Below are 22,598 nucleotides of genomic sequence, written 5' to 3'. Positions count from 1 at the left end.
ATACTGAGGATGATGGTTGACCTGACCTCTTAAAGTCAGAAGCTGCAGACACAGTTCAAATTAGTTTAATTTTCCAATTATTTTTCATTGAGTCAATAAAGTCAGTCAATTTTAAGTTAAATTCTGGAGAATTTAGTTACATTTAAATTTTTTTAGAATAACTTACACCAGTCTTGTGATTTCATGTCATACAGAGAAAAACAAAACAACAACAACAACAACAAAGTGACATTTATTTAAAATTTGTTAGGACAAAACATTTAAAAAAGAAAATTGTTAGGGTTTAAATTATAATAGAAATATTATTTACAACAGACTCAAAAAGTACTTTGACTCTTTGTGGCTGTCAAACACTAATGTGATGAACGTTGCTGTAGTTTCTCTGCTATGTTTGTGTGAACTTGACAAGAACAGTTTTTCTCTCACATCTACTAAAAAGCACATTCATAGCAGTTGGTATAACAAATAAAGCGCAGAGTAGGGAAGTGAGATCTGAGAAAGTTTTTTGTTTGCGGCTGCATCTTTGTCATTTTGTATCATGACTAATTGACACTCAGACATTGTGACACTGTGTCCACATTTTTGGGGTCAGCACATTTTAATTCAGTTGAATTTCAGCTGGTTTTTGATAACCACATCTGCACTAGATAACAAACATTTGAAGGAATCAGAGAAATAGCTGTTGAATGACTCTTCTCAGCATTCTGTCTCAGCAGGGGCATTTTTTGGACATTAAAACAATTGTACGATTCTTCAAAGTAGCTTGGAATGTCTTAACACGAATGTGGTAATCATTCTGTATCAAGGTATTACCATGGTAAACCCACCAAACTTGCCTTTTGTTTCATTTCCATACTCCATCCTCTCAACTCTTTCCACTCTGCCCCTTATCACTGATTTTTCAGTAGCCCCTCACTGCAGAACACAAGATCCAGTGGGTGTGGTTGGATCCACTCTAGGGGGTGGGATGTAGGTTAGGGGGGGAGCTCTGGGGATGGGTAGGGTTTTAGGAACCGGGGGTGGTTTAGATATATGTAAGGTGCGGAAGGAGTTGGATCGGATCCAACCGACACCCCTGGATCTTGGGTTCCTGTAGTGAGGACCATCTAAATTTTTTACTTGAACGTTAATACTTTGTCTTGTAGTGTTTCTTTAGGGGTTATTTATAAACAATATTAGCATATTGCTGGTTACAGGGCAGAGAGCTCTTACTGACTGCTGCATGTCTTAGACAACAGCGCCGCGTTCAGCATATTTGTTACTGACTGTGTGTGGTTTGGTACAGTTTCGCTCCCAAATCCACTAACCAGCAGTGCCTATGCACCCCCTGTTACCCTGGAAAGCCACTACAATGCGGCACGTGAGCATCCCAGAACTGGACGATGGTAGCGTGGAAGAAGACTGGCAAGGTCCCATTTCATCTAACATCACTGTGGGAAGCTGTGTATGTTTGTGCTACAGTTTTCCTTTAGTGGATTAGTTCATTCGTTATAGTTTTGCACATGTATCTGTCGACTGTCGCGTTGACAACGTCATTACCACTGTGTGGAGTGAGTGTGATGCCTGCCCCAGTGCTAGGCTGCTGGGAAACCATGGCTACTCTAGGTTCTTCATGTAGCTTGTAAATTTGGCCACGTGGACACCAACATAATATATAATTGGCAGACCATGGTACACTCCCGTCATGGCAGTGGTGTTTCTCGGTGGAAGTAGCCTCTTTAAGCAGGAGTTATGCACCCTGCCACACTGCACACATCGTTCAGGAATGGTTTTAGGAACATGGCACCAAGTGCTACTTGTGTGTTGCCTTGGTCTCACAAATTCCCCAGATCTCAATCAACTGAGCATCGTTGGATGTGGTCTATTCTTTGCAACCTGTGGCACACTCGAAAGGTCTGGTGCTTGCTACAGGACAGCTTCGGACTGTACAGTAATAACCACACACACACACACACACACACACACACATGTTCCCTCAGGTTTGCATGTAACTTTCAGTTCTGTGATTCACACAATGTGAAACATCTAGCAATTCTGTAGATGAAAAAATAAAAATAGTGTAAATGTCTAAAAATGATTTATACTAGGGGCGGAGGCCCGAACTGTGTAAAGTGGGTCGGGCCTACACTAAAACTGGGTGGGCAAATATGGAGCATATGAAAACTGAAGACCTACCAACAAGAAGATACATGCACAAAGATTTAATACACATCATACTACTAAAGCATTAAAAAAATGAACTTTTAATTTTAAACATTTACTAATACATTATTGAAATTAACCAGTATCTGGAACCGTACCTGAGCTAACGACGAGTTGAAATTTTATTAACTAACTGTCAACAAAGGCCTAATTACTGTACCGAAAATGTATTTGTCATTGTTTCGATGTTAGTTAAGGCAATGCCAAACGTTAACAAAGTTTACTGAATGTAAAGCCATACCTTACAGATGGGGCTTCACAGGATGATCTCATATAATCAAATGTCTCCCAGTTTGCGTTCAAAGGAGAGTAGATATCGAGGGACGTTAGAAAAGAAATGAGCGCTAGCTGCACCAAAAATGCAGTTCTGTTGTGGAGGAAGAGTATCTAGCACATATGTTTATTTATTATTTTTCCACAAAGAATGCATCTATTTAGCGGATCAAAACACGTACCTTTTTATGGTAATATGATGCTTTGTAAACACGTTGACTCAGACGTTTTTAATTCAAAATCCCTAACACCCGCTGTTCTTGGTTTCATTTGTAGGTGGTTGCCGGAATTCAGTGATGCATTATATTTTATTTGGGAAATCCATATATACACTTTAAGTACTGATGAGGTTGGCTTTTCACCATTATCCAAATTGAACTTTCAAGGTAACACTATTTTCAAACATGGGCGTCTCACGTCGATTAACCTAATATGGGTACGGGACTCACCAGAAAATGCCAATCCTTATTTATGACAAGCATATGTGGTATAGCTATAGGAAGCCTATTAGGCAGAGTTAATAAAACTGCCTGTCGAATTGACCAGGACAACTAAACGTTAAAATATTTTAAAGCACCATTATATGAATTTATAGTGAAATATACCTTTATAAGTATCATCTTTGATAAATCACATTAATCTGGCAAATTACAGCTTTCACTGGGGTGGGCCACAGCTTAAAGTAGGGTGGGCCACTCCCCACCTGGGCCTACCCAGTAGCTTCTGGATTTATCCATGAATTAATTTATTTATTTCCAAAAGTTATTATATATATTATACAATTTATTCCCAAGTAGCAGCTGTTGGTGAAATGTGAACATGGTTTTAGAGAAAACTTCATATTTATTAGCTTAAAAATGTGTAGTCCATATCACACTAAATTTTAAAAATATTTTCCAACAGATTTTGAATGTGTTTTCAAAAGTAATGTATGATATGTGTTGTTTTTACATGTATTGCAAATTTACATTATTTCATTATTGAAAGAATTGTTTTTGTTTGTTTGTTTGTTTGTTTGTTTGTTTTTTACAAATATTTTGGAATTAATACTTACTAAAAAAATATTTTGGGACCAACTGTAAGCATCTCACATTAAGCACTCACTTTGGTTTTCTGCTGTACAAAACATTTTTTACAAAGAGAGAGCAACAAAAACAAAGCTATTGAATCCAATTCAAAATTAACAAAAAGTCTTTTGACTCTTTGTGGTTGTCAATAGTTTGATGTGTTGTTTTTTTTGTTTTGTTTAGTTTGGTTTTTTTTTTTTTTTTTTTTTTTTGTGAACGGGAGGGGAACTGACTTCACTTCACACACATCCACTAAAATTATTTTGACCCAGGCTGGGGTAGAAGTAAAATAATACATGGAATAGAGAAAGGAAGTTCTAAAGAAAAACTCTTGCATGATTTCTTTGCAAATGTCACTTGCTTTTTCATTTTGTATCTATGCAATGACATTCAGATATATATTTATTTAATCGTATTATAAATTTGATTAAAATATCCTTTGTCCCATCTGATCTTCCTCATATATAGCTACACTTCCGAACTATGGGAACACATGCTTTCAGAAACCAAAAATCAGCAAAAAGATTTTCACAGCACCACAGCGCACCACAAAAACCTTAGGTTTTAAACAAAGTAACACTTTTTACCAACTAAAACAAGAGTTGAAAAATTTGAACAGTTTCTATAGAGATTTTATTTCTTTACTTTAACTATTTCAGTTTCTCTAGATCATTTCACGAGACAATGAAGAGGAGTTAAAAAATTAAACTTGCTTATTAAAAAAATAAAAATGCTACAAAAGAGATAAAAGTGTTTTTTATGTTCATGAGAGTGTATAGGTGGATTTGAGAAACACTCAAGCAGCAGGAGCTGACTGCATTCTTTGGTTGTAATGACTCTAGATTGCAGTGGAGTTGGGAGGTGAGTGGAAATCATACACAGCGATATATGTTCTAGAATCGAGTCTATGTTCTAGAATGTTTGATGTCCTCAACTAGATAACTAAAAAAAAATAAAAAAAAAATAAAAAATTTCACGTAGATCCTATATTTTGATACATTGTAAAAGCATGAAGATCATGCCTCGCTGCCAACAAAATATCAATTTCCTAGCAAATTTGACTCTATTTATATCTATTAAGATGTTTGAATTAAACATTTATTTTTCCATGCATGCAATTTTGCTACTGGCTTGTTATACTTGTAATTTAAAAAGGTAAAAGTTGAGGATTAATTTGATATAAAGCTTTGCATAAATATTTATTCTATTTTTATTATTATTATTTTTTTTTTTTATATTAAAGCAGAGTCTCGCTCCCTCTTGGGGGAACAATGGTTAAATGGGCAAGAACCCAAGACGCGCTTCCCCTCTAAGGAGCTCTCGTGGCTGCTTCCTGAATGAAATGCCAACTGATGCCAACGCAAGCGTATACCTGTCCAACTAGTGAGAGAGCACTGAGGAAGTGACAGACATACACCTAACCTTTCTTCAGAAAGGGGCCAAGGCACTGAGCTAACTTTGAAAAGGGGTCAGCACTGAGATGAAACACGGCTATCCTCGGATAGCTATCTTCCAAGGCAAAGACTCAGTGCCTACTTCAGAGGGCTTGTGCCAAGAGGAACCCAACCTAGTCATAGAAGCCAGGCTGCAAAACCTCAGCTGTTAATAAACTTATTTTTTTGTTTTTAATAATATATATATTAACCCACTTTATATGCAATTCAAAATGAACACAGAAAGTACAATTTGACGCTTAATGCAATTTGTTGTACATCATGTTTTCTCTGCTGGTTTTTAACTTATTTTTTTGTTTTTAACTTCATAGCCACTATAAAACCCACTTTGACCCCAGGTTGGCCTATAGCAAAAATAAGGAACAGAATAGAGAAGTTTTAATGGAATTACATTTAGACAGTTTAAAGTGTGACAGAGGTGTGTGAGAAATATAAATTTGATAATAAATGCCAGTCCTGTCAGATTCTGACCTATTGATTTTTCTTCCTGTAAAGGTCATATATACACTTGATTATAAGTGTATAAAGTGTTGACTATAAGAGTTATAACTGATACACAAAAAAAAAAATTTAAAACACAACAAAACACAAACAAATTTAAATCACAGTTTAAATTAAACAAATTTACACTTTTTTACCAATCAAAACAAGCACACAAACTCCTGAACATTTTAACAAATGCTTTCCAGCACTAATTCAACTCTGTCAATCTTTTTTATCATTCGACAAGAGAAAGAAGGGGAGATCTGAACATAAAACACTACAAAAATGCTAAAAGTTCATGAATGTACAAATGATTAAAGAAACACTTACTCATTTACAAGTTAAACATGCAAGCTGAATGCTGATACAGGAAGTTCAGTCAGTATCTGTTCAGTGTGACTAAAAAGGTAAATTAACTAGATTAAGTGCAAAATTAACTAGTAAATTAACCATTTAAAGTGCTTAATTACATTTAGTCTGCATGCGCGAAACTATACTGTAACTTAGATAGTGACTGAAACACAGAATGTTTTCTGAAGTTTGGGATCTCATTCAAAATTGACAATTTATAATGTATTATTAAATACATTAATAGTTAATATAATTGTGTTTGAGGTAGATTTCACTGTTGCTGTTGTTCTGCTTATGTTCACCTATTATAGAAATAATACTTTAATGCAATTATATGTAACATAAATTTAAAAAAAAGAGAGAAAAGTTTAGGACTATAGAAATGTGTTGGTGTGTCTGAACGCTTCAGTGGTTATTTCTGCTTGTGTTTAAATGCTTTTCATTGTGTGTGTTGTACTGTAGGTGTTTGCTGTAGATATTTCAACATCACTCTGCCACAGAAGATTGAAGCTCTCAGTGGATCCTGTTTGATCATAAAGTGCAGATTTGAGATTCGGGAAATATTTGACAAAGACCTCATTGAGAGTGCTGCTACAGGACATTGGTTCAAGGATGGGTCTAATGTGAACAAAAATAAAGTGTTTACCTCAAGCACATCCAGCCGGAACTTCTCCATGAAAGGGAAAATAACTGGAAATTTAAAAGACAAGGACTGTATCACTGTTTTTCATGACCTCAGATCATATCACAGTGGTCAATATTACTTCAGGATTGAGGGTGAACGTGGACTGAAATGGACCTATAAAGAAACAAGTGTTTCAGTTCATGTGATTGGTGAGTGAATTCATGACTGTTAAATATGATTGTAAATTGTGATCTACTGTAGTACAGCAAAATCTGTTTCACCATCATTATCGATTATACACTACCGTTAAGTTAATTTATTATTCCTTGTAGAATTACAGCATTCTGCGTAATTTACATTGTGTGCTCACAGTACATTGTATTTGACCTTGATTTTGAGATCCATCTTCTCACACTGAGGACAACTGAGTGACTTACATACAACTATTACAAAAAGTTCAAATGCTCACTGATGCTCCAGAAGGAAACAAGATGAATTAATAATAGTCTGGAGGTGAAAACTTTTTGAATTTGAAGGGTAAATTGAACTTATTTTGTCTTCTGGGAAACATGTATATTCTGTAGCTTCTGAAAGGCAGTACTAAATGAAAAAAAGAAGAAAAAAAAGAAATAAAAGCAATAAATTATAAATTTAGGCAAAATAAGAAAAATGTACACATCTGTTCAAAAGTTCACACCATGCCTCTTAATACATCGTTTTTCCTTCTGGATCATCAGTGACCATTTGAACCTTCTCTAATAGTTGTGTATGAGTCCCTCAGCTGTTCTCAGTCTAAAAAGATTGAGCTCAAACTCATACAGTCATTGTTGGAAAAAAAATGTGGATCATCCAGGTAACATCACAGTATTAAGAATCAAGTGTATGTAAACATTTTTAAAAATTGGGTCATTTTTAAAAATTCTAATATTATTTTCTAATATTATATTATTTGTGGACTATATATATATATATATATATATATATATATATATATATATATATATATATATATATATATATATATATATATTATATATATATAGACCACAACTGTATATAAAACACAAATCTGTTTTTTTTTTTTTTTTTTTTTTTTTTTGCAGACTCTCCCCCCAAACCCACAGTGCAGCTGTATGTGGAGCAGAAGGAGGTGCAGGATCAGGAGGAGGTGTTGGAGGGGAGCTCTGTGAGTCTGCGCTGCTCTGCTGAGACTCTCTGCTCCTCTCCTCCACCAACTCTCACATGGAGCTCCACTCCCAGAATCCTCAGTGAGAGCAGGAGACTAGAGGAGCTCATCTCTGATCTGGAACTTCACTGCTACTCACCATCAGCACAGAGTCACTTTCACCTGCACTATAACCTACCAGCTACAGGACGAGAACAAAAGAGCACAGGACAGCATCACATTACATGTTCAGTGTAAGATTTTTGTGGCATCAGTTCTTTTCTCCTCCATAAGATGTCCATGTATCACATCATTCTCTCTTTCTCTTTATCAGATGCCACTAAACTCTCTCCATCCTCCAGCTGTACCAGGACTGATGTAACTGTGTGTTTCTGTGAGGCTGATGGGAATCCCTCTCCTGAACTGGAGTGTCATCTGTCAGGATGTCCTGTCACTAACTCTTCAAACACATTCATCAGTGAAGAGCGATTGAGCAGCACAGGCTTGAGGAGCTCCATCACTCTTCATCAGTCTCTCACACACACATCCACTCTGCAGTGTGTCAGCAACAACACTCATGCAAATGCAAGTCAACTCTTTCAACTGCCTTCATCTGTTGCACGTAAATTTCAGTTCTGTGATTCATCCAATAGAAGAACATCAATAGTTTAGAAATGAAAAACATGTAAATCGATAGGAAGGAAGTCAAGGTACATCTGAATACAGTGTTAGCTTCACTTACTGTCTCCTGAGATGTCTTCATCTGATAAATTTTTAAAGGTAGCATAGATGTATCCTGTTTCGCTCCAATACTATATGATATGAGAGCTAAAAAATACAAATGTTAAGGTTTTCAACCAACTGTTTCCAGGTAAAAAAAAAAATACACTTAGTTGTACTAATATCGATGTACTTATATTTTTATTATACTAAACTAATTTTATGGTTTTTGTATTATTTTTGAACAAATTTAACTATGTTAAGTGCTCTTTAAGATATGTTTAAGATAAATTTTAAGCTTATTGCAGTATATTTTAATATATTTAAATTTGAATATATTCTAATATACAGGTGCTGGTCATATAATTAGAATATCATCAAAAAGTTGATTTATTTCACTAATTCCATTCAGAAAGTGAAACTTGTATATTATATTTATTCATTACACACAGACTGATATATTTCAAATGTTTATTTCTTTTCATTTTGATGTTTACAACTGACAACTAATGAAAATCACAAATTCAGTATCTCAAAAAATTAGAATATTGTGAAAAGGTTCAATATTGAAGACACCTGGTGCCACACTCTAATCAGTTAATTAACTCAAAACACCTGCAAAGCCTTTAAATTGTCTCTCAGTCTAGTTCTGTAGGCTACACAATCATGGGGAAGACTGCTGAATTGACAGTTGTCCAAAAGATGACCACTAACACCTTGCACAAGGAGGGCAAGACACAAAAGGTCATTGCAAAAGAGGCTGGCTGTACACAGAGCTCTGTGTCCAAGCACATTAATAGAGAGGCGAAGGGAAGGAAAAGATGTGACAGAAAAAAGTGTACAAGCGATAGGGATAACCACACCCTGGAGAGGATTGTGAAACAAAACCCATTCAAAAATGTGGGGGAGATTCACAAAGAGTGGACTGCAGCTGGAGTCAGTGCTTCAAGAACCACTACACAAAGACGTATGCAAGACATGGGTTTCAGCTGTCGCATTCCTTGTGTCAAGCCACTCTTGAACAACAGACAGCGTCAGAAGCTTCTCGTTTCAAAAAGGACTGGACTGCTGCTGAGTAGTCCAAAGTTATGTGCTCTGATGAAAGTAAATTTTGCATTTCCTTTGGATATCAGGGTCCAAGAGTCTGGAGGAAGAGAGGAGAGGCACACAATCCACATTTCTTGAGGTCCAGTGTACAGTTTCCACAGTCAGTGATGGTTTGGGGTGCCATGTCATCCGCTGGTGTTGGTCCACTGTGTTTTCTGAGGTCCAAGGTCAACACAGCCGTATACCAGGAAGTTTTAGAGCACTTCATGCTTCCTGCTGCTGAATAACTTTATGGAGATGCAGATTTCATTTTCCAACAGGACTTGGCACCTGCACACAGTGCCAAAGCTTCCAGTACCTGGTTTAAGGACCATGGTATCCCTGTTCTTAATTGGCCAGGAAACTCGCCTGACCTTAACGGCATAGAAAATCTATGGGGTATTGTGAAGAGGAAGATGCGATATGCCAGACCCAACAATGCAGAAGAGCTGAAGGCCACTATCAGAGCAACCTGGGCTCTCATAACACCTGAGCAGTGCCACAGACTGATCGACTCCATGCCACGCCGCATTGCTGCAGTAATTCAAGCAAAAGGAGCCCCAACTAAGTACTGAGTGCTGTACATGCTCATAATTTTCATTTTTATACTTTTTAGTTGGCCAAGATTTCTATAAATCCTCTCTTTGTATTGGTCTTAAGTTATATTCTAATTTTCTGAGATACTGAATTTGGAATTTTCCTTAGTTGTCAGTTTTAATCATCAAAATTAAAAGAAATAAACATTTGAAATATATCAGTCTGTGTGTAATGAATGAATATAATATACAAGTTTCACTTTTTGAATGGAATTAATGAAATAAATCAACTTTTTGATGATATTCTAATTATATGACCAGCACATGTAAATAGTTGTGTTAAAATGGAACAGGTCAGCTGCCTGAGCTTTGGGAAGCAAACATTAACATAAGTAGGAATGCTAATGCTAATCTCTTTTTAAATCCTCATTCCCCTGCCCTCATGGTTATTTTGATGTTTACGATATACATAATGTATGCATGTATATTTAAGATTACATTTATTCCTCCATTGTCTTCACAAACTCACAAGAAGTCGGGACTGAGAGCTCAATGGCAGAGTCTTCAAGAGCTAGAGAAGCACAGGTGATTGTGAGTGCAGATGTGCTTACTAAACAAACAGAGTCATACTAATTGAGACCGACTAATTGGGATATTGCTTCAATAGACAATCCACTTCGAGTGTAAACTAAACGAGCCAATGCACATTGGTATGCAATTATTGCATCCAGCTGCCGCTGATCACAGCGTGAGTATTATAAGGCAGGAGGTGCAATGCATATCAGCTTTTCACTTTGTAGCTGAGCGTTAGTATCATTCTGCTCAACTGTGTCTGCTGTGAAATACAAGTCCAGCACGCTCTCGGAAGCTTCGTGTGTTGGCGAGACGGCGCTTCAGCAGTGGTCGTTTCCGAGTTGAGTGGGTTGCGCACTTCAGGCTGCACTACCCCCTGCCAATTCCCCTGTGCGCCTCAGCACTAAAAGAGCATTTCCTTAAGAGCAAATTTCTCTAAAAGAGCTTTACAGGTGTGTCTTTGTAAAAGACGATGGATCGTCCTTATAAGGATGCCATTTCACCCGTGCGTTTCTGGGTGCGGTCGTTATCTGGCACGGGTGATGGTCACGATCGCTGTCTCACTTGTCTGGGCATCAAGCACACTGAGGTGGCCTTCGTGGATGAGTCATGTTCCCTCTGCGGGAAGATGACCATCTCGGAGCTGCGAACCAGGCTCCGCAATCTTCAGGGGGGCGGAGTCCCGTTGCTGCGATCTGGGGCTCGTTCTGGCGGCCGACAGACGAGAACCACTTCCAGCAGTAGCACGGTTGGTTTGAGGATTACAGTGGTGGGAAACCCAGAGGGCAACCAACCCTCTGGGGACCATCGCTCCTCTTGCATCTCTGATCCAGTGGAGCAACCCACGGAATGCGCTGGGCCCTCTTCAAAGAGCATTCCAGCGGTATCCAGTGGGCCTCCCCCCGAACAGATGTCAATCTCAGCATCGAAGGGAGAGCTGTCTGATGAAGATTCGGCTGCGCTGCCGCCCCCTGGGACGGTGGCAAAGCCTGAATCGGATCCGGAGATGACAGCTATGCTTTCCTGGGCTGCCGAGAGGGTAGGCCTCAAGTGGAAATCTCCACCGCGTTCCGAGCCCTCAAGGCAGGATGATTGGTTTCTCAAGGTGGCTCGCGCTGGTTCTCAGCACCCCACCCCACATCTCGGCTACCGTTCAAGATGTTGACGCAGAAACGCATCTTCGGGTGCATCCGTCCCCGAGATTGTTTTGCAGTGATCGATCTGAAGGACGTGTACCTTCATGTATTGATCCTTTCGCACCACAGACCTTTTCTGCAGATTGCGTTCGAAGGATGGGCATATCAGTACAAGGTCCTGCCCTTCTGGCTGTCCCTGCCTCCCCGTGTCTTCACGAAAGTCATGGAGGTGGCTCTTGTTCCCCTCAGAGAGCAGGGTGTACCCATTCTCAACTATCTAGACGATTGGCCGATACTAACACAATCTCAGGATCAGTTGTGCGAGCACAGGGACCTGGTGCTCCAGCACCTCAGCCTGTTGGGCCTTCGGGTCAACTGGGGAAAGAGCAAACTCTCGCCGATGCAGAGGATCATATGAGACCGCTCCAGCACTGGCTTTATGGCAGAGTCCCGAGGTGTGCGTGGAAGCGAGGCACTCACTGGGTCCAAGTTACACCGGCCTGTCGCCAAACCCTCACCCCGTGGTCAGATCTTGCATTTCTCCGGGTAGGGGTGCCCCTAGAGCAGATCTCCAGGCATGATGTGATTTACACGGATGCCTCTGCCACCGGCTGGGGGGCCACGTACAATGGGCATGCAGTCTCAGGGGTTTGGACGGGCCCGCAGCTGCAGTGGCACATCAATTGCCTAGAGTTGTTAGCAGTGCGTCTTGCCTTGAACCGTCTCAAAGGTCGCGTATGAGGCAAGCACGTGCTGGTCAGAACGGACAACACATCGACCGTTGCGTACATCAACTGACCCTCCACCACTGGCTGGGGGGCCACTTACAAACTCGCCCGCCACCTCCTCCTTTGGAGTCGGAAGATTCTGAGGTCACTTCGTGCTATTCACATTCCGGACCTGCTCAACCATACAGCAGACGAGCTGTCTCGAGCAATGCTCCTGGGAGAATGGCGACTCCACCCCCACGCGGCATGGACGCATTGGCACACAACTGGCCACAAGGCCTACGCAAATATGCATTTCCCCCAGTGAGCCTTCTCGCACAGACACTGTGCAAAGTCCGGGAGTACGAGGAGCAAGTCTTGCTAGTGGTGCCGTATTGGCCCACTCGGACCTGGTTCCCCGAACTAGTGCTCCTCGCGACAGCCCCTCCTTGGCCGATTCCTCTGAGGAAGGATCTACTGATTCAGAGACGGGGCACTGTTTGGCACCCGTGTCCAGACCTTTGGAAAGTGCATGTCGGCTCCCTGGACGGGACGCAGAGGTTCTAGGTGACCTACCCCAGGAAGTAGTGAACACCATCACTTCGGCAAGAGCACCATCTATGAGACACGCTTAAGTCTTGAAGTGGAACCTGTTCGTCGAGTGGTTCTTTAGTTTACACTCGAAGTAGATTGGTCTATCGAAGCGATATCCCAATTAGTAGGTCACCGACGTGACGTCTCCGTTCCCTCCTTCAGGGAACGAGGGTTACCATACATAACCAAGACTTTTGCAGACTCCTCTGAGCTTTATGCAAAGGTTTTTCCTAAAAAGGTTATTTTTTCCCCTAAAATTTTATAGATATATGTAAACAAAAGAAAATGTTAACATTTAACCCCATTATTGCTGATGCATCACATAGCTTTAGAGGTTACTGATGGGTTGGGAAATAAAATGTAAAAATGTACTGTATATTTTCAAGGGGAAAGAATCTTGTCTTAGAAGAGGTGTATTTAAGTCATTGTATTTGTTTTTGAATAATTAAGAGTTCATGTCACATTTTAAAATGTATGAATGTTGTTTCAATATAAAACATTTGCTGTATATGCGAAACAGGAATGAAATAACTGAGCTTTGAAACATATGCTGGATTATTCAATAAACCATGTTTTTTATCAAGCATCACTTTCTTTCCTTATTCCTGCTATTTTACAGTTCCTGTGTCTTCCTCTTTGGCTGATAGAGGACAGATTTGGATACCAGACAAAATACATTGCTAACTGGTTTTGGGTATCAAACAGATAATGGTTATCACGTTCAGGAAAGATGAAATGACTGATTGGTTCAGATTAATCTTGGGCCACTGATGAGGTGGAGCAAAGTTAAAAACCCCTCTCTGCTGGATGGATGTATGGATGGATGGGATGTAGATCCGTAAGAGTGAGTGGAGGTAGGAGCATTGCAGTAGTACAGCCTAGAAAAGACAAGGGCCTGGACAAGAAGTTGTGCAGCATGTTCCATTAGGAAGGGTCTGATCTTTCTTTCAGAGTGGTCTATTCACCTACAAGTATTGTAGGTGTTACTCCACTAGATGATGTCTTCTGCTTAAACAAGGATGCTAACAACATCGGGGCATACAGCAATTTTCCTTGGACACAACTTCCAGGAAAGCTGAAGTACTACAGCTGTGGCCCGTACAGCTGTTGGGGAGTGAACACCGCAGGGAATATCATCATCAGAAGGGTAAGTGTACCAGTAAGGATTCAGGATCTTGTGAGGTACATCACTGAAATAGGTAACTTCTAGCTTTAAATCCTGGCTTGTTACAGTAAAGGAATTGAAAACAGATGTGATCATGCTCTGGGTGAGTGTTCTGTATCTTGTTGTGTTGGTGCTTCCTGTGGAGGGTTGGGTGTTTTTGATGTCCTTTCTAGAAGTATGTCCATGGTTGATGTAGAGACTGATGGCAGCGTCTTTGCTGTTGACACTCAGGGGTCTTTATTTCAGAGGTAAGGAAAATACCCCCAAAAGATCATTTAAAGCCATTGTTGTGTTAAATGTCAGTTAGATATTACAAAAGGTAGCTTTAGAAAGAAATGTTTTATTTGCTTTAACATAAAATGTATTAAACATTTAGGCTACAGCGGCATAACGTAAACTATGGAACATAAAAAAAGATAATTTGAGAAACATCTTAGTATTTTTTGTTCATATAATGAAAGTGATTGGTAACCAAACCAGCTTGATTACTAACATTCTTCTTTTTCTTCTGGTTACCAACATTCTTCATTATTTTCTTTTATGTTCCATAGAAGAAAGTAAGCGATACAGGTGTGAAACTATAGATATGTATACATGGATGCCTTATTAGCGACTGATTCTATGGGCTGCTATACGTACTCTGTCCACCATATTGGAATATCTCTGTGTGAAACGACATAAGTGTGCATTTGGAGTTATAAATATTTTTTAATTGAATTATATCATTTGCATTTAGCTGAAGTACTACATCTGTGTATATGGTGTCTGTCAAAAGATGCATGACAGAATTACAAAAACCGATACTTTAATAAACATTTAGAGTATACACAGGAGAAGCATACTAACGAGAGGAAATAAGTACCTACTAATCCTTACTAGGAAAAATGAATGGGACAAACAGAACCAAGCCTCCTGAAAAAAAAAAAGTGGGCGGAGACTGATGCATTTATGATGCACTGATGAGTTTTTATGTATAATTATGGCACAGTTTTCGAACCCTGGTTATGGCCCTGCTGCTGCCCTATTAATATACAGTACATGCAAATGAGGTGCCTTTTACTTACATTGTATATAATTATTTTGAACAAACTATTTATTTTTGTATGTACTGATATTTTCCTTTATTTGTTTATATTGTTGTGGGTAGTTGCATTTAATACATTTAACACAGTGATTATCAGATCCACGCAGTGAGGTATAGATATTCTAAACTTTTCGAGTAAAACGCAACACAACTCCACTGCTGTTAAATCTTTTTTGGCAAAAAAAAAGTTTTTTTATGTCACTTGATGTGGGGAAAAAAAACAGTCCTGTGATGAGAGAAGAATTCAACCAATGTGAGCTAAACATATTCTTGTACAACTGATAACCCAAGACATCAAAATACCAAAGACTAGCTAAATTCCCCTCAAACCACTGCCCATTCCTGTATATGGTAGACATTATCAAATCAGGAAACAAAGTCCAGCTATATAAGCTAACTGTCATGCAACAGTGTCTCCAAACTTTGTGGCAGCACCTGTAGTGTACGAACAGGAGAATCACATTGATCGCTGAATCCACTGACACAAGAGAAGGTTGGCTTCATTTAATAATACATAATTATCGTAATGTAATGTTGGTGTTAGCACTAGTATATCAACTTCTGTATTTATAAACAAGAAACAACTTCATGTTTATTCATGTTGTAGGGAATTTAAGAAGACAATTAAACTAATAGTATTATGCGTTTTGTCTCTAAAAAGATGTCACTCAGTGCAAGATCAGTTTTTGGTTAGACTTTATTTCAGTGGTACACATTAGACATTCTACTAACTATAAGTAATTTTGCAACTACAGGTAGACTAAAACTCATTAGTGGACTTAGTTTAGGATTGGAGTAAGTTAACATACTTGCAAATTTACTTATAATCAGTCTTTTGGGGGACCATCAAAATAAAATGTTAGCAGATATTAATAGTCCACTAATACTCTAATGAACTTTTTTATTTTTATTTTTTAGGAACGACCAGACACAATGAAAGTTTGTCTGTACATCCTGCTACTCTTTAGCCACCTGTTCCTTTATACTATAGGTAAACTATTCATGTGTTTCTGGGGACTATTGATCATATCAAGATAATAACATTTGTAGAATAATTGGCATCACTGACTATTTTAATGTATTTTTACCCACAGCTTGGGATTGTGAAGTGATACCTGGTACTCTGAAGCGGCTAGGGATGGTAGGTGGTGTGAACAATGACAGTTAAGTCTTCCTGTTCCTGGGGACCAAATCTGAAAGGATAAGGTCATCCCTGAAGCACTTTACTGTCGGACCTGCTGGAGAGCTAGGGGCAAATTCATCAAAAAATATCTTCAGGTTTGCGGATGGAAGCTTCATGCTTATTCCAAGTAAGAAGTGTTGTGGTATACTTCTAAGTGTGCAAAGTGTATATTGCTTTACATTTAGACATTTGGCTGGTGCTGAAGTACTACAGCTGTTGGGGAGTGAACGCCGCAGGGAATATCGCCATCAGAAGGGTAAGTGTACCACTAAGGATTCAGGATCTTGTGAAATACATAACTGAAAATAGATCATGCTTTCTTCTTGGGTATCTTCTTGTGTTGTACAATCTGTAACAGGTGCTTCCTGTGGAGGGTCGGGTGTTTTTGAGGCCGTTGCTAGGGCTCTGTTCATGGTCGAAGTAGATGCTGACGGCAACGTCTTTGGTGTTGACACTCAGGGGAATTTAGTGCAAATGTGAACTACAAAAAAACACTTCTTGCACTGAAAGCTTGTTGAGTTTAAAAAAACTGACTATTATGAAGAAAAATGTTTTTTTTCATTAGCAGAAACCATTATTCTTTGGTATTTTAGAGTCGGTGTCACTATATCGAATCCCCCTGGATCAAGTTGGACAAATATTGGCATCTGTCTCAATGGCCACAAGCATGTGACTTTTGATCTGGGGAGGCTGTATGTCATCTGTAGTGATGGATCCATCAGGAGATGACAGAGGAACACAACACAAATATAAACACAAATTCCTTTTCTTTCTACTTAAATCCTTTGTTGTTGAACAAATACATTTGATGATTTATGGTTTTACGTGACTTTTGAAGTGTCAGTAAAAGTCAATAAAGTGCTACATAATCAACTTCTTTATAATTTTTAATTATTCTTCTTCTTATGTTTTTTACTCTTGTGCTGTGTTGAAAATCCTTTGCCTAATTTGGTGTTCCTGGTAAAAATAAATAAATAAAAATGACTGGCTTTCTCTCATTAAGCTATAAAATCACCAAATATTTCTTTCTGACTGATCGTAAACCTCATTAATCTAAGCTGATATACCTCAGTGTTGAATTAAAAAGTTCTCTCAAGCTTATGCATCTTACTGAGGTTTAATCAAATATTTGGTGATAATATGAAATAATAAGAGATGTATAAGTATTTTTTGTTGGCCAATCATTTTTGACCAGGAACAACAAGTGTAACAAGGTCAGGTAAAAACATATACACTTTTTTTTTTGTTTTTTTTGTATTTGTTGTATAAACTTTTTTTTTTTTTTTTGCAAGCAAAGCAGTAAGTTTTAGTCCAATGTGATAGCAATAATCCCTTACAACCTGAAGGCATTTTTTTTTAAAGATTTCATGTCTATGTGACACACTTAAAAGCAAGGGTTTATATATATACTGTATAAACTATATATATATATATATATATATATATATGTGTGTGTGTGTGTGTGTGTGTGTGTGTGTGTGTGTGATTTGTTTAATATTTATGTTTAGTATTTAAGTTTTTAAAAACTGCAATCAAACTACCTTTCCACACTGTTCCCGTTAGGTGTCAATGAAACACTGTGCTTTGTGATTGGATGAATGATGCAGCTGGAGATGACATAAATGGTTGCCAGTCAATCAATCACATCTCCATGTTTGAGATGCGCAGCAGTTACACGCACATACTGAAGGTGGGAAGGTGCTAATTACTTAAAGGCTCTGATTGAGGCAGCTCATTATAAAGGCCTGTGCACCAAACTGTGCATGGATTTGCTTCAGCTGCGGAGTGTGGGAATGACACGGGGATCCAATTAAATTATTCTGGGATCTCTGTAAGCAAAGTTTCAAGGTGTATTTCTGTATTCCTGTGTGGGTTTCGTTGGAGAATTTATTTTAAAGAAGTAAGCAAACCACAATCATATATCTGCACACAGTACTGCGGAGATGCTACAGTGACAGAACTTAACAGAACAAACGAGGTGAAGGGAGAAATTGTGAACATCCTCTTCTGATGTTCTTAAGCATTCCGATGCATAAACAGACATATATTGCACACGTGCACGAGGAAATGGCATCAATCAGTCACCGAATGTTAGTACCACTGATCTATATAAGATTCTATATTATAGATCAGTGGTTAGTACACAGTAACTTATGGTAAAGTCACCATGGCAACGCAGTAACACCGGCTGGATGAATTTAACAGAAAAACAGCGCAGCCTTGTGGTGATACATAATTTAACACCTTCTTGATTCATGACATCACAGGCTATATATTTGGCCACTCTCAGAAACAGATCATGGGTAAAATATAATTTACAGCTAGTTAGAAAAGTAGAAATATTATTTATTTTGAACATTGGTGTGGTGGCACAGAAAGCTCAGCGCGCTGTAAATGAAAAAAATAAAAAAATAAACACATGCAAATAGAAAAAAACATCATTAATTTGACAACACTCGCGCTGCAAATTCTCAAAACACAAACAAGGAAACACGCTGTAAATTAAAAACCAACAAACAAAAACAGAAACGCGCTGCAAATATGCAGAGACCGCATCGGAAATGTTTAAAGAGCGTTTCTGCATGTGGTTGTGCTGTGAGAATTAGCAGCGCGTGTTGACAAATTGATGATGTGTTTTCTTTTTTCTATTTGCATGTGTTTTGTTCATTTGCAGTGCGTTAGGCGTCAGGCGTATCAGATGCTTTTGGTCTAAAAAATGCATGAATGCTGAGCAGGAAGCTGGTGGAACTGACATTTATTTTTAATATTAGGTATGATAGTGACTGAATATGTCTTAAGGCAGGATGATGATGATGATGATGATGAAGAAGAGTGTTTCTGTTTTCAGGCTCAGAATGAGGCAGCAGGCACATATGCATCTCTTCAGCTCTCTGCTTCACCCTCTGAATATGAGATATTTGAACATTAAGAGAAGTCACACACAATATTAACAACAAACACACATCTGATCTCCTCCTTTGTCTTCTTCAGTCAGCTGTACTTTCAAGATTTCTATAATACTTATATTTCCATATGAAAGACTCATAAAAACAAAACATTACATGTGTATCCTATGTCTTAATAAGCTGTATGAGCATGAAGACCAGATAGAAATACTGGCAGCAATTTATGAATGTAATTACTTTACTGGCAGCAATTTATGAATGTAATTACTGATTAAAAAAGATATGTGCATGCATTCTAGTTATTGTTTAAGGCAAAAACATAACTGTTTTATGGACTGTTATGTAAACTGATAACAAAACAGGCTTTTTGGACATACAGTATGGTTTCAGATAAAAGTGATTTACCCCCAGTTATAGCGATTTACAATGTAAATACATGTAGTTACAAATAAGTGCACTGTATTAAATGATTAATTTAAATGATATTTTAATTGATGATACATAAAAAAATATATACAATTTAAAATTAACACAAAAATATTTTGAGAAGTATTTTGCTAATGTGATGTGTTGAACATCAGTTTCCTCTTCTGGGGTTTTTTGCACTTGCGAGGAACTGACTTCATAGCCATTAAAAATGCACTCTGACCCAGGTTGGCTAACAAAAAACAGAGCACAAAATAAAGAAGTAAAACATAAACATATGCTTTTCAGAAAATAAAATAGAAAACTTCCACAAAGATGATGTGCAGCGAGAACTCTGTCAATGTTTTCTATCATTCCACAAGAGAAAGAAGAGTTCAGAACATTAAACACTACACAAATGCTGAAAGTTTGTTATAACTGCTAAAATGCTAAAAGTTTTATGCATGTCCAAGTGCAAACACTTACTCATTTACAAGTTAAACATGCAAGCTGATGCTGTCACAGGAAGTTTGGTCAGTATGTTGTGGTTGTGATTCACACACTTCCACACAGTCTCAAAACAGCAGCAGTTCAGACTGTTTTCTCGTTTCTGGTAAATCTTAAATTCTCCTTTTTCATTAGATGTTTCATTGTTGGAAACCTTTTGTTGTTAGAAGCTTAATTTGATATATTTCCAAACTATTAATTTGCATTATTTGTGGAACTTAATATGTGATTCTCATAAATCCTTTTTTAGTTATGTATGCATGTAAATACTTGAAAATTTCAAATGTGTTTTCCCAGGGACTGAGCATCTGTTAATGAAGAGATGGACACTGCAGAGAAAATTGTTGTTTTCGGTTTTCTCTTACAAGGTTGGATTTTCATTCCTTCTTCTTCTTCTTCTTCTAGTAAAGTGTGACCTGTTCAGTGGAACTGAGAATGTAAATTAACTAGATTAACTAGTTTAAGTTCTAAATTAACTAGTAAATTAACAAATGTAAGTGTTTTTTTTTTAATTAATGAGTTTTTCTTTTTTAGGTACTATGTTAACTAGTAAATTAACACATTTGCTCTAACACACATACCATGTAGTTTTTCAAATAAGCCTGAAGGACTTGATTAGTTGAATCAGGTGTGTTTAATTAGGGTTGAATCTAAACTCTGCAGGGCTTCGGCTCTCCAAGAATGGAGTTTGACACCCCTGGTCTACATACATGAAACTATATTGAAACTTTTAATTCAGATAGTGACTCATACACAAAATGTTTTCTGAGTTTTGGGATCTCATTCAATATACACTATTTTACAGTTATTACTTAATACATTATTAGTACGTTCTGCTAATGTTCGCCCCTTATAAAATGATGCTTTAATACATGAAAATGTAAGAATTAAAATAATTAATTTTATGACAGGTCAGAAATGTGTTGGTGTGACTGAATGCTTCAGTGTTTATTTCTGCTTGTGTTTAAATGCTTTTCATCATGTGTGATGTACTGTAGGTGTTTGCTGTAGAGATTTCAACATCACTCTGCCACAGAAGATCGAAGCTCTCAATGGATCCTGTGTGATCATAAGTGTAGATTTGAGATTTGGGAAATATTTGACGAAGACCTCACTGAAAGAGCTACAGGACTGTGGCTCAGAGACGGGATTAATGTGAAAAACAATCTAGTGTTTAACTCAAGCACATCAAGCCAGAACTCCTTCATGAAAGGGAATATAACTGGAAAATTAAAAGACAAGGACTGTACCACTGTTTTTCATGAACTCAGATCATATCACAGTGGTCAATATTACTTCAGGATTGAGGATGAAGGTGAACTGAAATGGAACTATAAAGAAACAAGTGTTTCAATTCATGTGGTTGGTGAGTGAATTCATGATTGGATAATATTATAAACTTTTATAATAATTAAATTGTGATCTAGTACAGAAAATAAAATCTCTTTCACAATCAATATCTGAAATGAAAATGTTATGACAGTAGTCTAAAAGACAACACAACATTTCATTTAATGCCAGAGTTTCCATGACCAATATAGACACTTTTTTTTTTTTTTTGAGGAAAAAAAAAAAAAAAAAAAACATGTGGCATTGTCCGATGATAGTCTTTGACCAAAATGTTACTTTATAATCAGCATATATACAACATAAAATGTGTTTATTTCAGACTCTCCCCCCAGACCCACAGTGCAGCTGTATGTGGAGCAGAAGGAGGTGCAGGATCAGGAGGAGGTGTTGGAGGGGAGCTCTGTGAGTCTGCGCTGCTCTGCTGAGACTCTCTGCTCCTCTCCTCCACCAACTCTGACATGGAGCTCCACTCCCAGAATCCCCCTCAGTGAGAGCAGCAGACTAGAGGAGCTCATCTCTGATCTGAACTTCACTGCTACTCACCGTCAGCACAGAGACACTTTCACCTGCACTATAACCTACCAGCTACAGGACGAGACCAAAACAGCACAGGACAACCTCACATTACATGTTCAGTGTAAGATTTTTGTGGCATCATTTCTTTTCTCCTCCATAAGATGTCCATGTATCACATCATTCTCTCTTTCTCTTTTTCAGATGCCCCTAAAATCTCTCCATCCTCCAGCTTTACCAGGACTGATGTAACTGTGTGTTTCTGTGAGGCTGATGGGAACCCCTCTCCTGAACTGGAGTGGCATCTGTCAGGACGTCCTGTCTCTAACTCTTCAAACACGTTAAGATAAATAGAATATCTGTTCATGTCAGTCTGTAAATGAAAAACGTGTAAATTGTTCATTCATCGACTGAGTGACAGTCATTGACTTCAATAGGAATGCTAAACTAATCTCTTACTTTTCAGATTGTTTCTCTTTCATTGCATTTTTTGTTATTTTGTTGTTCAGAAAT

At 38.0% G+C, this 22,598-nt stretch overlaps 1 long non-coding RNA gene and 1 pseudogene across 3 annotated transcripts; both read left to right on the top strand.

The window, feature by feature from the left end:
• The first annotated feature begins 1,351 nt into the window (after window positions 1-1,351).
• LOC122145172 lies at window positions 1,352-22,435 on the top strand (annotated as a pseudogene).
• On the top strand, window positions 14,188-16,503 carry LOC109076764. 3 transcript variants are annotated; one of them, XR_006160080.1, is made up of 3 exons: window positions 14,188-14,385; window positions 16,140-16,212; window positions 16,316-16,503. It is a non-coding gene; the product is annotated as an uncharacterized LOC109076764 (long non-coding RNA). The 3 variants fall into 3 exon arrangements; XR_006160078.1 differs by lacking the exon at window positions 14,188-14,385 and adding an exon at window positions 15,476-15,714; XR_006160079.1 differs by lacking the exon at window positions 14,188-14,385 and adding an exon at window positions 15,725-15,910.
• Window positions 22,436-22,598: the final 163 nt, after the last annotated feature.

This window comes from Cyprinus carpio, chromosome A5 (genome assembly GCF_018340385.1).
Source record: "Cyprinus carpio isolate SPL01 chromosome A5, ASM1834038v1, whole genome shotgun sequence".
NCBI classification, from domain to species: Eukaryota; Metazoa; Chordata; class Actinopteri; order Cypriniformes; family Cyprinidae; genus Cyprinus; species Cyprinus carpio.
This window is presented reverse-complemented; position numbering and strand designations above follow the sequence as displayed.